The sequence below is a fragment of the Wyeomyia smithii genome, chromosome 3, assembly GCF_029784165.1.
Source record: "Wyeomyia smithii strain HCP4-BCI-WySm-NY-G18 chromosome 3, ASM2978416v1, whole genome shotgun sequence".
Classification (NCBI taxonomy): Eukaryota; Metazoa; Arthropoda; class Insecta; order Diptera; family Culicidae; genus Wyeomyia; species Wyeomyia smithii.
Genome location: NC_073696.1, coordinates 179,313,038 through 179,332,983, shown reverse-complemented (window position 1 = coordinate 179,332,983; position 19,946 = coordinate 179,313,038). Strand labels below are relative to the sequence as shown.

Sequence of the window (19,946 nt, the reverse complement as noted above, 5' to 3'; positions counted from 1 at the left end):
TTCTAGAGCAATTTCTGTACTGTTTTGGAACCAGTACAACGAATGTGTGTTGTTCATAACGCATTTGGTGCTCTAGCGAATGTTCAATGTATTGGACGGTTCAAAATCAAAACACTTTTGAAGTATTAACCGGTGCTAGTATTGCCATGATGATTTGTACTGGTATTGATAATATTTTCCAGAATGCTACTATCGTTAAAGCAGTGCAAGCAGAAATCAATACTGATGATTTTGGTTCTGATTAGGTTAACGCAAATATGAACTGATCGATTCATTATCATGAATCCGGTCATTCAAAAACATCATCGAATCAATAACAATTAGAAAGACATTGAATTTGTTCCAAACATTTTGCATTTAACGACAATTCTGGTTTTATTCTTATGCATTCAGTTCCACGTTACTGGCACCAGCGTCAGTAAATTCTGTTGCAACGAGGCTCGCTGTTGGCTGTTTCGGTTACTGACGGTGAGTAGGGATGCACGAGCTTTTGATACGCACCGACTCACGAAAGTAACCAGCAGATCGTTTGCCCAAAACCGAAGTCTATACATTCCATCATTAATCACACCATCCACCCGATTTATTTTATCATCTGAATCAAACGAATTCAAACGAGAGGAAAACAATGTATCTACGTAGTGTGACAAAACAAAATATGAGTATATATTAGGGTGTATGGAAAAAATGTCATCATCGAGTTTAAAGAGCCGACCATGTACATTTTGTTAATTTTCCCAAAATAATAACCTGTGCGAAATTTCAGCTTAATCAGATTTGATTTAGAGGTGCCTCAAAGCGCTTAAAATTTTGATGTTTTGACACTCGAAAATTAACATCCCTAATAAAAAAAAAAAATCACAGGAGGGTTGTGTGCAAAGCCACGAACGCAAGGTTGAAGTAGAATACTTTTACAAGAAAGATAACCCGGCTGCTTGCGTGTCAGTCATTTTGAAATCGGATTTGTTTCGTATATACCGCTTATTAAGCACAGTATCAACAAATCGTAATAAACATCACACTGCTGTGCTTTTGCAGCGGCATCAAACCTCAGTTGCAGTTTATTAATAACCATTTTTTATGCTCTTCCAAATACATTTAGTAGCCTTAAAAAAGGCCGATTGCTGCAATTCCAATTTCCATTCAATTATTGCATAAATGCTTCATGGTCAAATATACCCGCTGCAACTGCTACTGCACAGTTGTGGCCGCTATACGCTGCCATTGGTATTCGCTGTCCCTGCATCAGCTGGCGCAGGCGCTATCGATGCTGAGATCCGCTGAAACTAGTGCGCTATCCATTGCTACGCCACAGCTGTGGCCGCTACCCGCTATCGCTGGTATCCACTGCACTGCTACTGCTGCTGCTAAGGGATGACTGCTGTTGTCGCTGTCTAGAACTATTATGAGCGGATTCAACTGAAACAGCCTCTTATATAGGCCAAATAGCATATTTTCAATTGCAAGTTATATGATTCTGTCGACCGTGCTTGGGAAGCAATCATATATCGACTAATCAGAGGTCGAATTTTTCGTTTTGACAAGGCTTGACTATTTTCAACAGTACAATAGTTTAAATAATAAAATTACAATTTGGGGAGAATCTTAGAAGATTTTCCAATCTATTGCTGCAAGAACGAAGGAAATCCATTGAATACTAACCGACTTATTAGCATTTGAAATTGGACATATTTTTCCTTTTTTTCGGTTTTAGATTTTCATTTCACATCCCTATGTAGTCGAACTTCCTGAGAGAAGTATTCTACTTCAAAATATGTTTAAGATGCCGAGTAAATATTAAAATGATTTATATGTGGTTTGATGAATTATTTTAATGTTTATTGGGCATCTTCAAGTAGACTTTTTATTAGGTATGTCCATTTTCGAGGGTCAAATAGTTAAAATTTTGAACACTTTGAGGCACCCCCAAATCATGTTCGATTGAGCTGAAACTTCGCATAGATCATTTTCTAGGTCAATAAGCAAAAAGTAGGTATAAAGTTAGTTTTAGAAATTAGACATGACCATTTTCGCTGCCACCTGGCAACCACTGTTATTTGCCGGAACTTCACATTATCAACAGTCTTGATTTTGAATTACCAGAAAAGTGATAATGCGGTGTTTTTTTTTTAAATAAATGCACGAACAATTCTGAATGTGGGCTCCGGAATGTAGTTTATTTCAGGTTTTCGAGTAAAGCTCTCTTAAGAATTAAATGGATGCAGTTCCGCAAACTACCACGAAACTACCCGATTGTTGGTAGTTATCGTCAAATTGTGAGTATGATGTTTTCCAGCATAAATCTATGTGTGACTTTTTACAATTGCACTTTTTCCGAAAATTATATTTATTTGGACACCATTAGAAAAATGCAAAATCCGGTTTCCGAAGAGGTTGTTCAAATCAAAACTCCAAAAAATATGAAATTGAACGAGTATTTCCGACAAAAGGGTGAGAGGTTATTGAATAATTGAGAAAAAAATTATTTTAGATATTCGCGGTTACATTAGATATGAATAATATTCTACTTTTATGTATCTCTACTAACTTCTAGTAGACTCGAAGACTGCAAGATGAAAAATCTGGACATGAAAAAAAAAAAAAAACATCGATACAGCTGCGTAGGGAAAAATTCAAAGAATCTGACCAGTACCAGTCTGACCAGTAGTTACAGTGGTAAATCACGATTTCGCGGAAGCATTGGTCGCAAAATTTACTAAAACTCGCGAAATGTCGCGAAAGTGATGAAAAGCAGCAACATTTTTCAATCTTACGACATTTCGATTCCAAACCTGCAAAATTCATGAAAACCAGCAACACGGCTAAGTAATGGGCACCTAAATAACAAGCCTTTTTCTATGCAACCAATAAGATGAAACAGTACTTAACTGCTCTCATACAATGCGGTTTTGCAACCTGAGTTCAATTGTTTTTGGACGATTCGGTTGCTAGATCCACTTGGAGCAAAGGTTCTGGTGACCTGCATGATAGAATTCCAGAGTGTGCAGCAATCAAATCCAGGTTGTGAGAAGGGACTGGAGGCGTACAAGCAAGTATTTTAAAAAATACCCAACAGTGAGGTTGGTATTATAATTTTGTAAGAATTCGGATCGCAGACGCAGTGTTTTCTGAAGAGAAGGATTGCCGCAAAATTACCGCGAAATTTGAATATCTTCTTTTCTGTCTAGTTATAGTAGTTCTGGTAAGGCTGTGCGAGATTTCGAATGATTTCGTATAATTTCGCAAAACTCGAAATTTCCCGAAATTTCGCGAAATTTCGGTTTCGCGAAATTGCCGAAAAATTTCGTTGAATTTCGCTAAATTCTGCCTAAAATTTCGCGAAATTGAACTTCCAATTTCGACGATTACGAAATTTCGCGAAATTTCGGACCAAATTTCCGATGCACATTATTATATTATTTTGGTTTGTGCTCATTGCGACTATAAATTAAATTGAATATATCTCAACAGATATCTGGTATACTTAGTCAGACATAGAAGAATAAACTCTCAGCCGGTAATTTTTGTTTTTAAAGACAAAACCGTAACATCATGCGGGAGATATTTGTTATTCACGCAGAGCATAAAATTCATGTCATTACTGAAGTCATATTCGAGGAATATGAAGCCGTCCAAATGCACTACAAGGTATCTAGTAATTTGTTTGTAGGAATAAATTTTACGCATCTTTTACGTACATCAAAATGTGGTTATATTTGCAGCCCACAAGGTTAAAGAGGTCACTTTTAGTCTTTCGTTTAGGAGGGCATAGCAGTTTCTTCCAAAACTAAAGCTCTGAAGCTCTATCTTACAGGCCAAATGTTCTATGCTACTCGACTTGTACAAATTTTCAAGCCTTTTTTTCGGATTTCTCTGTGTTAGAGGACTCATCACTAGGCTGACGGGATATCATGGCTTATAGTGTGCAGACTTAGTGATCGATGTGTCAAGCAGAAAAAGTTGTAATTGCCTGAATTTTTAGTACTGTTTCAAAACACTCTGACTTCAAAGTCAGCATAGGTTTCAAAATTGCCAGGTACCTTATCAAAAATATTTTAAACGTGTTACCAAAAAAGTATACTTTATCAATGAATGAATAAAAAGTACATGGTTCGCTCTCGTTGAATACATAACTGAGAAATGTTACTCTTGTTTTAGGGGACACAAAATTTTACAATGTCAAAAACAAGTTCAGATTTTAGCATAAAAGTGATTCTGACTTTGCACTTGACGAATATACAAGGTAGAAGAAAAGAAAGGTTAGAAAGAACGAGAAATAAGAAAACGAAGATGATTACGAATAACTTAATTGAGTAAAGAGAAAACTATTTGTTTGTTGCATTACAACATTCCAATCTAACTGTTGATTGGTTGAAAGAAAAATTATTTTAGGTTTGTTCCAAAAAGGCCGTTCCTAAACCACGTAGTCATATATAGGGAGACGGGGAGTTTATCAAAAGACCACGAAAAATCACGTGGGGGGTGTGGGGGCTAACGAATAGCCCACGTAGTCTTTTTTCTGACTTATAATTTTTATTGCCGCTAAGTCAAGACGAAGCTTTCGCAATTTTTTAATTAATAAATTTATTTGACACGACTAATTAATAGAGTTGTCAGCAATTAACTGTAATCAAATTTTTGAAACATATTACAAATTTATCCGAACGAAGAAATTTTGTTTTTGTTTTAAACAGGCTTTGCCTTATATGGCATTTTCTTCTTTAGAATAATAGTTCTATTTTGCAATGCGTCGGGATTTGTGTTATTTTTCCTGGAAGTATATTTCAATACTCAACGACCGGTAAAACAAATCAACGTTTTGGTCTTAAAAACAATATATATGACCTGGATGTTCGTGAACTGAAGGAAGAAAGAAAGATGTTTATATTTTGTTCGACATTCAAAAACTTTGTAATTTATTAAAAAAAAAGTTAAGTTACAAATCCGATATCTGAAAATCACTAAAAGTAAGGTTTTACTTATTATCAACTCAATATTTTTCTAGATGATTTCTAGATGAGTATACAATTTACCGTAACTATAAGCGAAAAATTTGTCGTAGATGATCAAACTATTTAAACAAATTTTATTTTTTTTGATACTCAACAACAAATTAAAAATCGTTTTGAATATACTCAACAGAAAAACATATTTTAAATTACTTTCAGGTAAGGAAATTATTATATTTGTTAAAGACAATGAAATATTATTAAAAATTAAACAACCATTATCTATTTGTTATTTTGGCTGTGAGAAAATGATATCACTGAAAATTCTATTTACAATTTGCGCAATAACTAATAATCAGTTTTCTTGAACCTTAATTTTTTTTATAAATTTTTCATACTTTATTGTACATATATTTGCAGAATAAGATCACAAAACAAAAGACCACGAAAGACCACGGGGGAGCAGGGGGGTATAAAAGGGATCAAAATATGACCACGTAGTTTAGGAATGGTCCCAAATGCATTTTATTATTTTTGGTCTCGCAGAAACTCACAGGGCATATTTTTTTAGGACAAAATTATTTTCCACAACCTTACCAGAGACACTAGTTATGCCAGTCAAACAAACCTATTTAGCTGGAAAAATAATTTTAATCTCCAATTGGACACTGTGTGGGTAATTAAAATATTTTTATAATCGAAACAGTTGGTTTGATTGGCATAGTGGCTTTGGCAAAGTTGGAGATAATAATATTGTCCTTCCAAAAATAAACATGTTGTAAATTTTTTTTTAAATATAACTTATTTTTTGACTCCTTCATCGCTTCGATAATTTTTTTGTAATTTTTATACAAAAAAAAAAAGATTTTTGAAAAATAAGCTTTAATTTTAATGTTTCGTTTACAATAAAAAAAAATGAATTTTTTAGAGTTTTTTTTCATCGGAAAGATAAAATTACTGTCTAAAACTTTTCCAGAGACGTCACACTGATCAAAAAACTTTTGGCTCTGCAAATATTTATAATCACAATAACCCTCCCAAAATAGCATTTTAAATAGCTTCTCAGTCTATAGAAACGTTTATGCAAAGTTTAGGCCAAATCTAAAATGACAAAAAATATTGAAACTGGGACATTTTTTGTGGAACTGCTCAGTTAAAAAGTAATTTTAAGTTATATTAAAAAATGTGCAAAAATATTGAAAACTTGAAAGTTTACAGAATAGTTAACTTAAATTCTGTTTTCCTCGAATTGATAAAGATGTCACTTAGTCTAGTCTGACTAAACTGTGTTAAAAAAAATTCAATAACACTGGTCGACAAAAGCGACAAAAAAGTTGCCCTCCAAAGGTTTTACAGCTTTTTAACCATTCCTGTGAATTTTGCTGCTTTTAGAGAATGCAGAAATGCATCAGAAGGCCGCCGAGGAATTGCTTATCGGATTCGTCGCTTTTACGTTTGCATAGGGCCCATCTCTCATGTTTTCCAGTTCGAGCTCTAGGACAAAGCTTGGATTTTGAATGATGAAAGTGCTATGAAAGAAGGATTGATATTTTAAACATAGTTGCATTCAAACCAAAAGAATCAGTTCAGAAGTTTATTAAATTATTATTTACAAAGACATTTCGAGTTTGACCTTTATATCATTTGTATCTATCGAGGTGCTATTACCTGCAATATAATCTGTATAAATGAATGCATCAAGATTTTAGTTTTTAACATTTTTGATTTTCTCGTCATTATCGGTTTATCGATATCTGAATACCGTTACTCTTCGTACTTCGTTAGCGTGCGCTCCAACGTTACAAATCATTGTAATGCTATGTTTCAGAAACATTTATTTTATTTTTCGAAATTTCGCGAAATTTAGAGCCCAATTTCGTTTCGTATCGAGAACTCGAAATCCACCTTGATTTCGTTTCGACTAATTTGGCGAAACCGAAATTAAGGGTTAATTTCGTTTCGTTTCGTTTCGACACCAGAAAAGCCAGTTTCGCACACCCCTAAGTTCTGGCAACCATCAACAAGCGAGTCAAGAAATTTACAAATGCTTACCGTGCATCAGAACAATATGTGAAAGGAATCAATCATTACGCTTCGACAGTGGATATTTACAGGAGATATTTGGTCTCTCAGAACGTAGAGTAGAGCGAATAATGGAAGTTGATAGAGCTTGTGCCTTCGTTTAGCCTGTGGTCTAGCAAACAACACAGAGACGTTCATGGCAGTAGGTATTCGCTTATGATCTAGGAACTAGGAAGGAGCTGTAGAAAGTGGTATTTTTAAACCGTTGCTGATGGAGTTTTTTACGAACTCATAAAACCTTCTTGAAAAAATATCAATATCAATACATATTAGGAGGCAGATACACTCAAGACTGCTTGGAGAACATATTTTCCCAAATGAGCCAACGAAAAGTACGACTTAGTGGCGTACAAGCAAAAAGTAATTTGAAATTCTTGATTGTTTCTCAGTGTGTGTCGGAAATACGCAAAACCTACCGATGGATCTCGCGAGGTTGGCTACTGTCATTCACAACAAACTTGGAAAAAAATACTACAGATCGAAAAGGTGAAGAGGCAGAGCAATCGGTTGATGATTGCGAAATTTAGATCGAATTTGACGAGAAATTAACACATGTTTTGTTAATTGATTTTTCCCAGCATAAATCATCATGCAATTCACTTTTTTGGACGTGGCATTATATCTTTGCTTCCAATACTGGGGTACATTCTGTAAAATTTGGAATGAAACTGGCAAATGTTACGTCAGATTTTAAACGACAGCATAACCACATAATGGATAACAATAACCAATATGATGTTGAATAGATAAAATGTTGGACAATTTTGTAACACGCTAGTTTTAATTTTGATTCCATTGCTTAGCGGTAAAAGCTGCTAAAAAGTTTCAAGGACAAATTTCCGCGAACGACAAACCAATCACATACTGTATGTTACATACACATGCATGTTCCCAGCATACAAGCATGTCTAGCAGCGACGTCATGGATACACGCCAATCATTTACTGTGATATTCTCTATATTATTATACAAATGTCAGTCTTACCGTCCAAACAGGTCAAATCATGTTTGCTTCCATGAACTTAGAAAATATAAATTTATAGAAGAGTAAGGGCCGGAAAATGCATGTGTTCTTTTTACTTCATTTACTGAGTTTTATTCAGAATCTTTTTTCACATTTCACCTTGTTTAGTAGATATTTTTTTATTTTTAACAAAACTTAGCCTTGGGGCTAATAGCGGTCTCGATCAACTAGATTAGTTGAGAGAATTCGTTATTGATATTGTTTTTGGCACATCTTGCATGTGTAGGATAAGTACAACGATACACCGTGCCCCAGTGCTGAGTCGAGAAAATTCCCAACACGAACAGATCCTCGACTCGATCGGGAATCGAACTCGATATCACAACCGTCTGGGAGAGCTAGCCGACCTACATCGCTAACCATAGAGCCACGGGGACCACAATTTTTAACATGACAAATAATAAACGAAAATTAGCTGTCTCCGCAACACAATTAATGTAATTTTTGGCAAATGACAACACTTGTCAAGCAAAAAACAAAATGGAATATTTTTTTTATCTCAGTTATTCGTACAAAATTTTTAGAATACTGCTCGGAAAAATGTATACCTAGTTTATAATGCGTTTAACTATAGAGAGAATTTTTTTACGAAAAACGAAATTCGGGCATACATGAAATGAAGAGGGTCTCGTTTCTGAACCATGCTGTACTTTATTTTAATATAACCATATCCGTGGTAATATTCAATATCCGTTTTGTACATAACTTCATGATTCCTTAAAATAGTAAATAATAATACTGACAAAATGTGCGTCAGGGGTAACTTTTAACGTACACCACGATGTATACTTATTGGTTGAGTAGACGCCTTAGTGTATTCTGAATTTCGTAGGATGACAAATTTTCAGTAGTTAATTCATCTTCACACTAAGCATTTGACGTAAGGTTGCAGTTCACAGCTACGGCGTTAAAGACAAAATCTAAATATGCAACCATCGCAAAATAGGTCATGTTTTCCGTGCTTATAAAACAGTTATTTTATATTCGATTCACGTTTATCGATCGATTTTTTTTCGTTTAAACGAAGAGCTCATAGCCTCAAGGTTACAGAGTTCAATTTGACAAGCAAAGGGTCATGATCACTGATCATATAATAATAAATATAATAATAGGTAAACTTCCTTTTCTTTCCTAAGCGGCCCTAAAGACGTAGCCAGCGCCGTTATCGATCTATACAAAGCGGATGCTACTGAATTGTTGTACATTGAAGATGATAAATTATTCTCCTATTAATTATCTTACTCTTTGTGCAACTTCACTAGCTCAGATCCATGCGGTCGTTCAAGCTCAAACTTAAAATAGCCCAATAGCCTTACTTCTCTTAGTCCCAGCTGGTCTCGAGGTACGATGCTAACAAGCCAGTCGTCGTATGTTCGAGTCCCGGCTTGGGAGAGACTGTTAGTGTCAGTAGGATCGTAGCGCTAGCCCCGCAATTGTCCTGGCAGTTCCTAAACCACGTGGTCATAAAGAGGGGGACGGGGGGGTTTGTCAAAAGACCACAATAGACCACGCACGGGGGTGGGGGGGTTAACGAAATGACCACGTGGTCTTTTTTCCCGACTTATAATTTATTGTTGCCACTAAGTCAAGAAAGAAGCTTTTGTATTTTAGAAATATAGAATGTACTGAAAGTTTAATAATGAAAATTTAAAAAATTCAAGCGAGTTTTTGGCACTTAACAAATGAAAAGACCACGTGGTTAAAGTCGAAAGGGGGGGGGGGTGGCCAACAGACCACGAAAGACCACGGGGGGGTACGGGGGGTATAAAAAGTGATCAAAATATGACCACGTGGTTTAGGAACGGTCCCTGTACACTTAACAGTCGGCTGCGAAGTCTGTGTATAGTGAAACAGAAGGTCGAATTCCGATACGGAATGTAGCACCAAGGCTTTGCTTTGCTTTTAGCCTTACTTCTCAAACATAACCAACCACTACACAAAACGTATATAATTGCTGTGTTCAAAATAACGCAAATATCAAAAATCAATCTAGGGAAAGGCTACCAGTTATGGCAATGCTATAACTTGCCATAATTTATCCTATCTTGAATCACATCGCCGGCAATTTTGATTCTATTTCACTATTATGCCATTGGTACAATAGACACAAACTAGATATAATTTCGTTTTATTAGTGCTCACTTGATAACTGAGGCCGCCACAATAATCTACGATCGTTTTAGCTCCACCTTTTCGTATAAATTTTCATGACGGCATAATATAAAAGATAGCATAAATAAAATTCGTCTTTATTTTATTCATATTTTATTCCAGGTACATCGGCAAGCGTAGTAATGGCGACCGCAGTTGACTTTCACTATTAGCATCCTCACTGGTACCAGGACAAACCGTACGGCACAGAGAATTGTTCACTCGTCTTAGGTGACTACCAGTGCACTGAAACACCTGAATTCTCTGTGTGCGGAAGAATGGTAGGGAAAACGGCACTGCTGACGAGGGTGAATAGGTTTTCTTTGAATCCACGAATTGATTGAGAACATTCAAGCATATTCACAAAATAGGTTCTTTGGATACAAATTGATGGCAAAGAGTTAATTGGCACAAAATAACGTCGTTGTTCGACTGAATACTGATCACCAAACGTTCATATTGTATGAGCACTGTATATTCTCCCACTAACACTTCAGCACCATCATATGACAGTTGGAATGACAATATGATATAAAAAAAATTTAAAATAAATTCGAATCAGGTTTAACTTCTCACCTAAAATACGCTTCCAATAACTCCAATCAGTTTAACTAACCTGCACTCACGATGATAATCGTAAATAAATTCTAAAAATTCAAAACTTCACTTCACCGCGTTGTACACAACGGTTCTACGGCTTTACACGTTCGTTTCTTTGCTGAGATGTGATAAACCACTCTGTTTCTGATACCAATGTTGTGCTCGGCAAAAGAGTCTTTGCACAATTGATGTGAATTCTGGACGCAACCGAGCTAGTATTATTTATTCTGTTCAATTATCACATTTTCACAACCTTTCGTTGTTGCTACGAGCTACGTCCACGATTCGATTATCATCCATTCGTCAAAATCGGTGCATGCTATATGTATTACTCATTTTCATGCCAAGCCTAAAATGACACTGTTTTCGCTTAATCGATCAACCGTTCTAAGACAATTAATGACACCAGCTGGATGCAGTAGAAACTTTCGAAACAGATGCAGTGCATCAACACAGCTTTCTTACTCGTCCAATCTGGTACGAGCAGCTGTTCACGTATCGCAATGCAGTGGATGGCGATTCATTATCAGCTGTTTGATTGAACTATGAAAGGCAGAGCAGCAATGTATGTCAACTATTCTTGTCTTGCTAGGACAAAGTGCACTAAATCAATCTGATCAGCCGAATGGTTCGATTTACAGAAGAGTTTTGCACTGTGTCAGTTTTTGAAACCATATAATGAATCAGGCAAATAATAAATAAAAATTGTTTACAACCTCTATAAATGAAACATATTAATCAAATAGCAATGTGATAAACTACTTAATCGTTAGTTCAAATATTGAAATTCAGTTTACTGTTTACCAAAACTAATTTCAATTCGAAATTTAACATTGAAGAAAAATACGAAATTTGAAAAGCCGATAATACCTACTTTGGCGAACCTTATCAAGTTTTCTCTCTTTTCGCCAGACAACCGAAATTATGTCTTTTGTTTATTGCAAAGCGTAAAAAGGCGAAAATAAGAAATTAGTTTACGAGGGTCTAATTTTGGGGGTAATTCACTGACAGGCACGAATGCTTCCAGCGTCGTAACCGAGTTATGCAGTTTATTCCACCCGCAAGCAGTTTCGCTTCATTATGGATCCGCCAAGAGACGCATTTATCTTCGAGTTGATGTCGGGACGAATAACATAAATCGACACACAAGACCTTTTGCGATTTTCGATAGGCCCTTCGTTCAATCACTGCTGCTGGGCTTTAGTACTCAGGAAAGGTTTTCGAAATAGAATGCGGTTCGTGAGACGACCGCTTTTCATCGTTTGGCGATGTCAGTACATATCGCCTTGGCTCTCCAGGCTCCCTCTGCTTCTGACAAATGGTTATATTAGTCCCTATTTTCAAACGAAATCAAATATCCTTCTTATTAAAAAGAGAGTGGGATGATTTCGTTATTTTTTTTGCGTTGCCAAGCGAAAGCCAAGAGAATAAATGAAGGACAAAAGGTCCGTTCGAAAGTGGCAATTTTGGCAAATACCTCTCTCAAGAAAATCATCAATGGCAAAATTAAGACCAAACAAAAAGGCAGTGAGGCAAAAATCGATGAGTTTACGCAGCATTTTTTGGTAGCAGCTACTTTCGCACCAGCTAGCAATGGGCAATTCGAGCGCTGAAATTCAAGCTTCAAGATACACGCGGGGTAGGAGGTGTATTTTCCTTGAAGGTTTGGGCGAATCGAAGCAAAAAGGGCAAATTGAAAAGGAAAAGTTCCATCTTCGGCGTGAAAAACTTGTCAGGGCAATCGCAATATAGAATATAAATATTGGTTTTATTTGGAATAGAGATCATCTTTACGTTCATTTCAGAGCAGTGTATTAAAAGTTTACTTTTTTTCAAACGCAGTTTTATGATTCCACCATTTGTGGATTTTATTCGTTCAATCTTTGTTCGCAGCTTTGTCAGATAGTTCACGAACATATTCCCAATGGCGAGATGAAACATCCGGAAATCTTATCATTTCTGTTTCCGCGCAGAGTTTTCCTTTGCTATGCGATCAATATGCTGAACGATTCATATCCAGACGTTAATAAATCGACCCATTCTGTTTATTATCTCCCAGGGTAGATGGCAGCTATGGTGAAAGTTGAATTTTAAACGCGTTAGCTTGCAAAATTTCTTACAACTTTTAAATGTTAGTGTGCAGGTATGCTCTTCCGATCATTATAGATACAAAATATTTCATTATAACTGAGCAGACCTAAATCTTAGCGATCGCCTTTTCTATTCGAAAGTTTATATTGGTCTGGTAAAGGAACAGGCTTTTAAAGCTTGCTTTTAGGACCAAGCCCCCAAGCACGGCAATTGATTCGTTGATGAAGCTTTTTTTCTACTAATGTAAGCCTGAAGGGCACTGGGTACTGCAATGCCACTGCGACAGTCTTACTGATTGTCATTTGTGGCTGACCCCGATTGCTGTGCACAGGTTACGGATTGCTCGTACTCATTGATTGAGTAGAACTGTTTTGTTGTAAACCTGTACCCCAATTAGGTACAACATAGTTGATGAAACTAATGACCTGCTTGGGATTAGAGCTCCATACTTGGTATGGAGTTAAAAGGTAACTTCCTAAGAAGTTGTACCTAGAGGAAGCAAGAGCTCCGCAAGAGCAAAGCAAATGCTCTGAACTCTCTGGTTCAGATTTGCAGAATCGGCAGGTGTCGTTCAACACTACACCGATTTTCTTTAAATGATAAAAAGTGGGACAGTGTCCGGTAAGGAGTCCCGTGATTATCCGTAGTTCATTACGATTTAGACTAAGTAACTTTCCGGCCGTTCCAGGGTTCGGATAGATTAACTTTTTAGCTTATCCACAACCCTGTACCTGATGCCATTGGGACGCTATTTCTAGCCTTTCCCAAGTTAGTAGTTCGCTTTTGATAGCGGAATTGGACGTACCCAGAAACGGCTCGGGGCCAATAAACCGCTGAGCTGATCCCTGTTTTGCTAGGTAGTCAGCTTGTTCATTACCCTCGACTCCGCAATGTCCGGGCACCCAAAACACGGACGGACGGACTTAAGTGCTAGTAGTGCTGCTTGACTGTCCGAGAATATACCGATTTTCGCATGTCTGTAGTTGCGTTTCAGACATATTTTTGCGCAGATATATATGGCATATACCTCTGCTTGAAAAAAGGTGAGCCATTTGCCAAGGAAAATGTTTCCATGATACCGGGTCCCGTTAGGGATCCCATTTTCGAGCCATCCGTATAAAAACTGACGATGCCAGGTGGAAGATTAGGCCCTCCATTGTTCCATATAAAGCGGTTTGTTTCCATCACTTTATACGGAATATCCATGTTGGTCCTAACGTCCATCCAGTCGGAGACTGTAGTTAATAGCGGAGTTAGTTTGAACTCCCTAAGTATGCGAAGGTGGCCGATTCGGTCCCCTTCGAGTATAGTTATCCTCCTTTGCAACCTTAGAGCGCCAAGCTCTGCTTCCTTTTTCACATGAAGATGTAGAGGCAGTAAGCAGAGCATTGCTTCCATGGCTGCAGTTGGAGTTGTTCGCATAGCGCTGGTAACCGAAAGACATGCAAGTCTTTGAACTTTTTTGAGTTTGGCTTGCGCAGTCTTTTCGTTCACCTTGGGCCACCACACAAGGGCAGCATAGGTGATTCTTGGTCGGGCAATGGTCTTGTAAGACCAGAGTGCCAAGTCTGGTTTCAGTCCCCAGGACTTACCGAACCTGGGGTTCGGGAGTTCTGCAGGCCCAGATCGCCGAGATCGCTTTCCTAGCGGCATGATCAAGTTGTGCAGACCAATTCAGTTTCTTATCCAGAATAATTCCGAGGTATTTGACTTCATTGCTGAAGCCCAGTCTGACTCCATTCAGTGTTTGAGGAGTGATGGAGATCTTCCTTCGTCTACTGAATGGAATTAGGACTGTTTTTAAGGGGTTTATGTTTAGACCCTCCTGTAGACACCATAACGTGGTGGCATCTAGAGCCGCTTGCATTCGGCTCGACAGAGTTGCGTCATCTTTACCTCTGACGATGAGGACGATGTCATCAGCGTATCCAACGACCTCGTATCCAAGCTGTGAAAGCTTGTTGAGAAGTGCGTCGACAACTAGTGACCATAACAAGGGCGAGAGAACTCCTCCTTGCGGGCATCCCTTGATCACTGATATTGTTACAGACGAATCTCCCAAGGTTGCTGTGATAACTCTGCTAGAGAGCATTGCGTGTATTTATCTCCTTGAAGTGTGGTCGATTCCCTCATGAGAGAGAGCCGTATTAATTGATGCAAAAAACGTGTTATCGAAGGCCCCTTCAATATCAAGAAAGGCACATAGCGCCGTCCCCTGATAACTCAGAGACTTTTCAATCAACGTCACTAAGCTGTGAAGAGCAGTTTCTATTGACTTGCCGCTTTGATAGGCATGTTGGTTCCTATTCAGCGGGGAGTCTTTAAGAAACTCATCACGGATATATTTATTAATTATTTTCTCCATCATCTTGAGGAGTGATGAAGTCAGACTTATGGATCTGAAAGTCTTAGGTAGGGTTTTATCCTTCCTTCCAATTTTGGGGATAAGCACTACCTTCACCTTCAGCCAGTTATCCGGAATATGGCCCAGGATAATGCTGGCTATGAAGAGGTTTATGAGTTTGGACATGATAGCTGCGGCCGATTTTTGTAGAAAGATGGGTAGTATGCCGTCTGGACCTGGAGACTTCATAGGGTCGAATGAGCTTAGAGCCCAACCTATTGAAGCCTCCGTGAACAGTCGGCGGGCCAGCAGGATGGACTCCCGAGACGCCATATGTCTCGAGTTGTCTCGCCGCGACCCACCGCTATTCTGTTCTTCAGTTTCTGTCGATCCGGGAAAGTGGGTGTTCATGAGAACCTCCAACGTTTCCTTGGTAGTGACAGTGAGGCATCCATCCTCTTTTCTTACTGGTCCTAAACCGTTAGTATGGTCTTTGGACATCGCCTTTTGGAGCCGCGTAGCTTCCGGCAGAGTTTGGATTCTTTCACAGAAACTAACTCTGGATTTCCGTTTAGCCTTGCGTAGCTCGGCGTTGTACCTAGTAAGTGTGACTTTTACCCTGTTGAACAACCGCCTAGTTTCCCGACGAAGGTCACTGAGTTGATCATTCCACCAGGGTACGTCACGGCATACTGACCGCTGTATTAGTGGACAGTTTGCATTAAAAGCATCCATGATTCTGTTTTGTAGATCATTAGCTGCCGAATTCAGGTCAACTGAATTTCGAATGTTGCTGTAACTGAAGGTCCGTGAATCGATCAGGTGTTTCTTAAAGGATTCCCAATCAGTATTGTTAGGATTTCTGTACAGCTCTCTTTTCAGAGGGTTAGCCTCTGTATTAAAAACTATGTGTCTGTGGTCCGACAAACTAGGTTCATCGGAGACATGCCAATTTTAAATCCTTTCAGAAATAGAAGCGCTACACAGAAAGAGATCAAGGACCTCCTGTCTGATAGCGTTGATAAAGGTGGGGTTATTCCCTACATTACCTTGGTCAGTCCTTGGTTTGGACTGCGTGTCGCAGTAGATTAACCTACCGTTAGGAGCGTTAAGTCCGAGAACTTTGGATTTGTTGATCCACGGCTCCTGGATGAATGCAGCCGCTAGCTGCTATTTGGCGAATCTCCTGCAAAGAACGCCCGAGGCGCCTTTTGCGTGATGGAGATTCGCTTGCGCGCAGCGAAGGCTGCTCACTTTGCAGTGATGTTGCCGTCTTTGTCCGGATCGTAGGATGATCCGGGTATTGGCTGACGGCTGCCAACAGCGGTTTGGCTGGTTGATGGAAGTTGTTGTTCCTCACTGTTCGGCTTCGGTTGCAGCAGTCGATTGTCAGCATACTTTTTCCATTTTTTTCATCGATATTCGAGGAACCCTCCCAGCGGGCCTCTAGGTACGATGCTGACCTAATAAGCCAGTCGTCGTATGTTCGAGTCCCGGTCTGAAGAGACTGTTGATGTCAGTAGTATCGTAGTGCTAGCCCCGCAATTGTTCTGTACACAAAACAGTTGGTGGTATAATAAACAAAAGGTCAAGTGCCGAATTGGAATGTAGCACCATGGCTTTGCTTTTTTTATTCGAGGATTGCGCAAGATTAGAGCTGAAAACATATTTGGAAGATTCCGGAGGAGTGAATCGTGAGATTATCCACATCAGGCATGCAATGTGTATATTGCAGTTCTTCGCACAAACACTGATTGGCGTAAGAGTTGCGTGTATTCGTTTGACTTCTCCAATATCGTCAACTTCCTAGGGTCTAGTAACCGTCGCATCTATACGAATCTAGCTCAGCCCCTTCACTGTGAGGTATTCGCGAGTGATCTCGTGAGGGAACAAAATTCTGGTACATAATAGCTCATTGCAACAGCGAGCACAAAGTCTCTTCAATCGCTCGCACCTAACTTGGACACAGAGCCTCGAGAGAAAACAGTGGAACCCAAAGAGCATAAAAGAGAGGTGAGGAGGATAGTACATTTTTCTAGTATCAGTAAATGCTTAAAATGTAAACAAGTAGACGAACTCAATGGTAAACCCAAGCTACGTCACTATTTGGCATCAACTCTGGGCAGAGGGGGGTGGGCAGAGGGGCGCGTGCAAGTGCTAACACTTGTTTCCTCCTCACCTCTCTTTTATACTCATTGAGTTGATCCTACAACCGACGGACACACAAACTACAACCAAGCAATTCTAAATTGGATGAATTGTTTAATGATGATCCATGCCAAACAAAGAACAGATTTTTTCGATATTTGGAGTTACCCTAAGTCATTTTCAAGCGATGGTATGCTTTGGGAACGACTGAAAACAAAAAACTTGGATTCTTTACGATTTAAGGTCAAGGGACGATGAGTGTCGTTTTCTCGCCGCCTGTGAACAACTACTTTAGTAGCAAAAAGAAAGGGTTTTGTTCATCACCGTGTGACGGTTGATGAAAAATGAAGTCGTCGGCTCGACCAAATATACAAGCTGAGAGTGTTATGCCGTTCATTTGGAGGGAGCAGATCGGTATTTTTGAACAAAACCATTACTGGGGAACAGTATTGATTTCTATGAATGCGACTAAAGCGGTAACTACGCGAAGAATGGTCACAACTCGAGTAGAGACATGAAGAAGCGATTCTACTGCACGACAATGCACCGGAATTCACCTCAGTGTAGACAAAAATCGACAATCAAACAAAGTTTGCAGCTCTCGGTAGTATTTTTGTGTTCTCTTCTCCCAATTCGCTCTTTTGTAATTTACTCACACCGAAAAAGTACTACTAAATACACTTTGTGTATTTGCCAAAGTGAGCGACACCACTCATTGTGCCTCTCTTTGTGCGTTGGTTGGGGGGTAATGATTATCGGATGTTATTTGACAAATGCGTTCAATAATCTAGAACATTTACATGTATCTTAACGTTACGATGCTGGCCTAACAAGCCAGTCGTCGTAGGTTCGAGTCTCGGCTCGGGAGAGACTGTTAGTGTCAGTAAGATCGTAGCCCGCTAGCCCCGCAATTGTCCTGTACACTTAACAGTCGGCTGCGAAGTCTGTGTATGTATAAATAAACAGAAGATCAAGTTCCGAATCGGAATGTAGCACCAAGGCTTTGCTTTGCTTTTGTCACAAAGAGCAGCCCAAAGTATTTTTTACGTTCTCTTTTTGCGTTTGGCACCACATCTTTTACAAGATTGTTGTCCGGCATTCCTACACCATGTCCCACCCATTGTTACCGCCCAGCTTTAGTGTTTTCCTGGATACTGGGTTCGCTGTAGATGGTCCTAAGCATACGTCGTTTGAAAACTGTCAGTGCTTGCGAGTTCTTTCCGAGCATTCATGTCATATTCTCGTAGAAGACTGCCGGTTTCACAAGTGTTTTGTACATGGGGCACAATTTACTAAATCTCAAGGTCTTGTGGGGTCCATAGCAGTCATGACTTCCAGTTATAATACGTGTGCGGATCTCTCTATTGCAGTTGTTGTCTGACGATACAAAGTATCTGAGATACACAAATTTGTCAACCACCTCGAATTCGACTCCGTCGATTACTATGCTATTGCCTATGAGAGCCCTATCGCACTCGGTTGTCCCTGCTAGCAGATGCTTGGTCTTCTACGTGTTTTAGCTTGGTTCAGTAACCGCCTAGAACGTCCTTCCGAAAGATTTAGGTTGCGTTGAGAATTAAGACCGCTGGATAGTTTTCACATTGCAACTTGTTGCCCTTCTTCGTTTTTAGATACAGTATTGAACTAGAACCTGACTATTAGTTTGTAAAGACAGCATGCCAACTGACTCTACTGAGATATTATCAGCAGATTTGTTGTTCTTGAGCTGCCTCATGACACCCCTTCACCTGACACCCTTCGTAGGGGACGGTATGTCTCCCTCATCCGCTGTGCTAATGAAGTCGTTCCCCCTGCCGTCTCTGTCTTTTGCCCATGCGGTGTTCATACGATACAGGTGTTCATCGGTAAGCTGCTTCCACCTTCGCCTCACGTTCATACGTCAAGATTTCTCCAGCCTTTTCCCGACACATTTCGGCTCGCGGTAAAAAGCATGCGTGGGATGCGTTGAGTTTATTGTCGAATTTACGTGTTACCTGAACTGCTTCAATTCCTCACACTCAGCTCTTCCAAGCGGAATTTTTGTGTACCAGAAAGATATATGTGCTTTTTTCGTTTTTGTTTATCTAGCATACGTTTTGATGATTTCTTCGCTGCAGTATCAGGGCCCATACTACATTTTTCTCGTAAAAACGCGTCTGACACTCTCGTTGAACCAGTCTTACCTCTCCTTACCTAGCAGGCTAGAGATGGGGTGGCTCGTGCTATATCAAGAAGTCATCTCCATTTCCACTTCTGGGCTGTATGGCGCCATGCACCCAGGCGTCTTATCACTCGTAGGTCACTTTCAATTTGATCAAGCCATCGTTTACGCTATGCTCTGGCGACGGAGAGGTTACTGAAAAGAATTGTTTTAACCGGGCATCCTCGCGACGTGTCCAGCTCATCACAATCTGTTAACTTTAACTAGATGTGCAATGGGGGTCTCTCCTAGCAGCGCGTTCACGCGTCTACGCCATTCTCAATCTTCAGACTGTACTCCACCGTAGATGGTCATTCAAAAACCCCAAGGGCGCTGAGGTTCTCTGAGAGCAGTGTT

The 19,946-nt window shown here is 39.3% G+C and overlaps 1 protein-coding gene across 4 annotated transcripts in view; it reads right to left on the bottom strand.

The window, feature by feature from the left end:
• Window positions 1–11,294, bottom strand: part of LOC129731592 (L-threonine ammonia-lyase) — a 32,147-nt gene extending 20,853 nt beyond the window's left edge. For 2 of the 4 annotated variants that reach the window (XM_055691698.1, XM_055691700.1), the window contains exon 1: window positions 10,783–11,294. The gene's annotated coding sequence lies outside the window, so the exon portion shown is untranslated. The remainder of the gene's footprint in view (window positions 1–10,782) is intronic. The other 2 variants (XM_055691699.1, XM_055691701.1) reach the window with 1 other exon arrangement.
• Window positions 11,295–19,946: the final 8,652 nt, after the last annotated feature.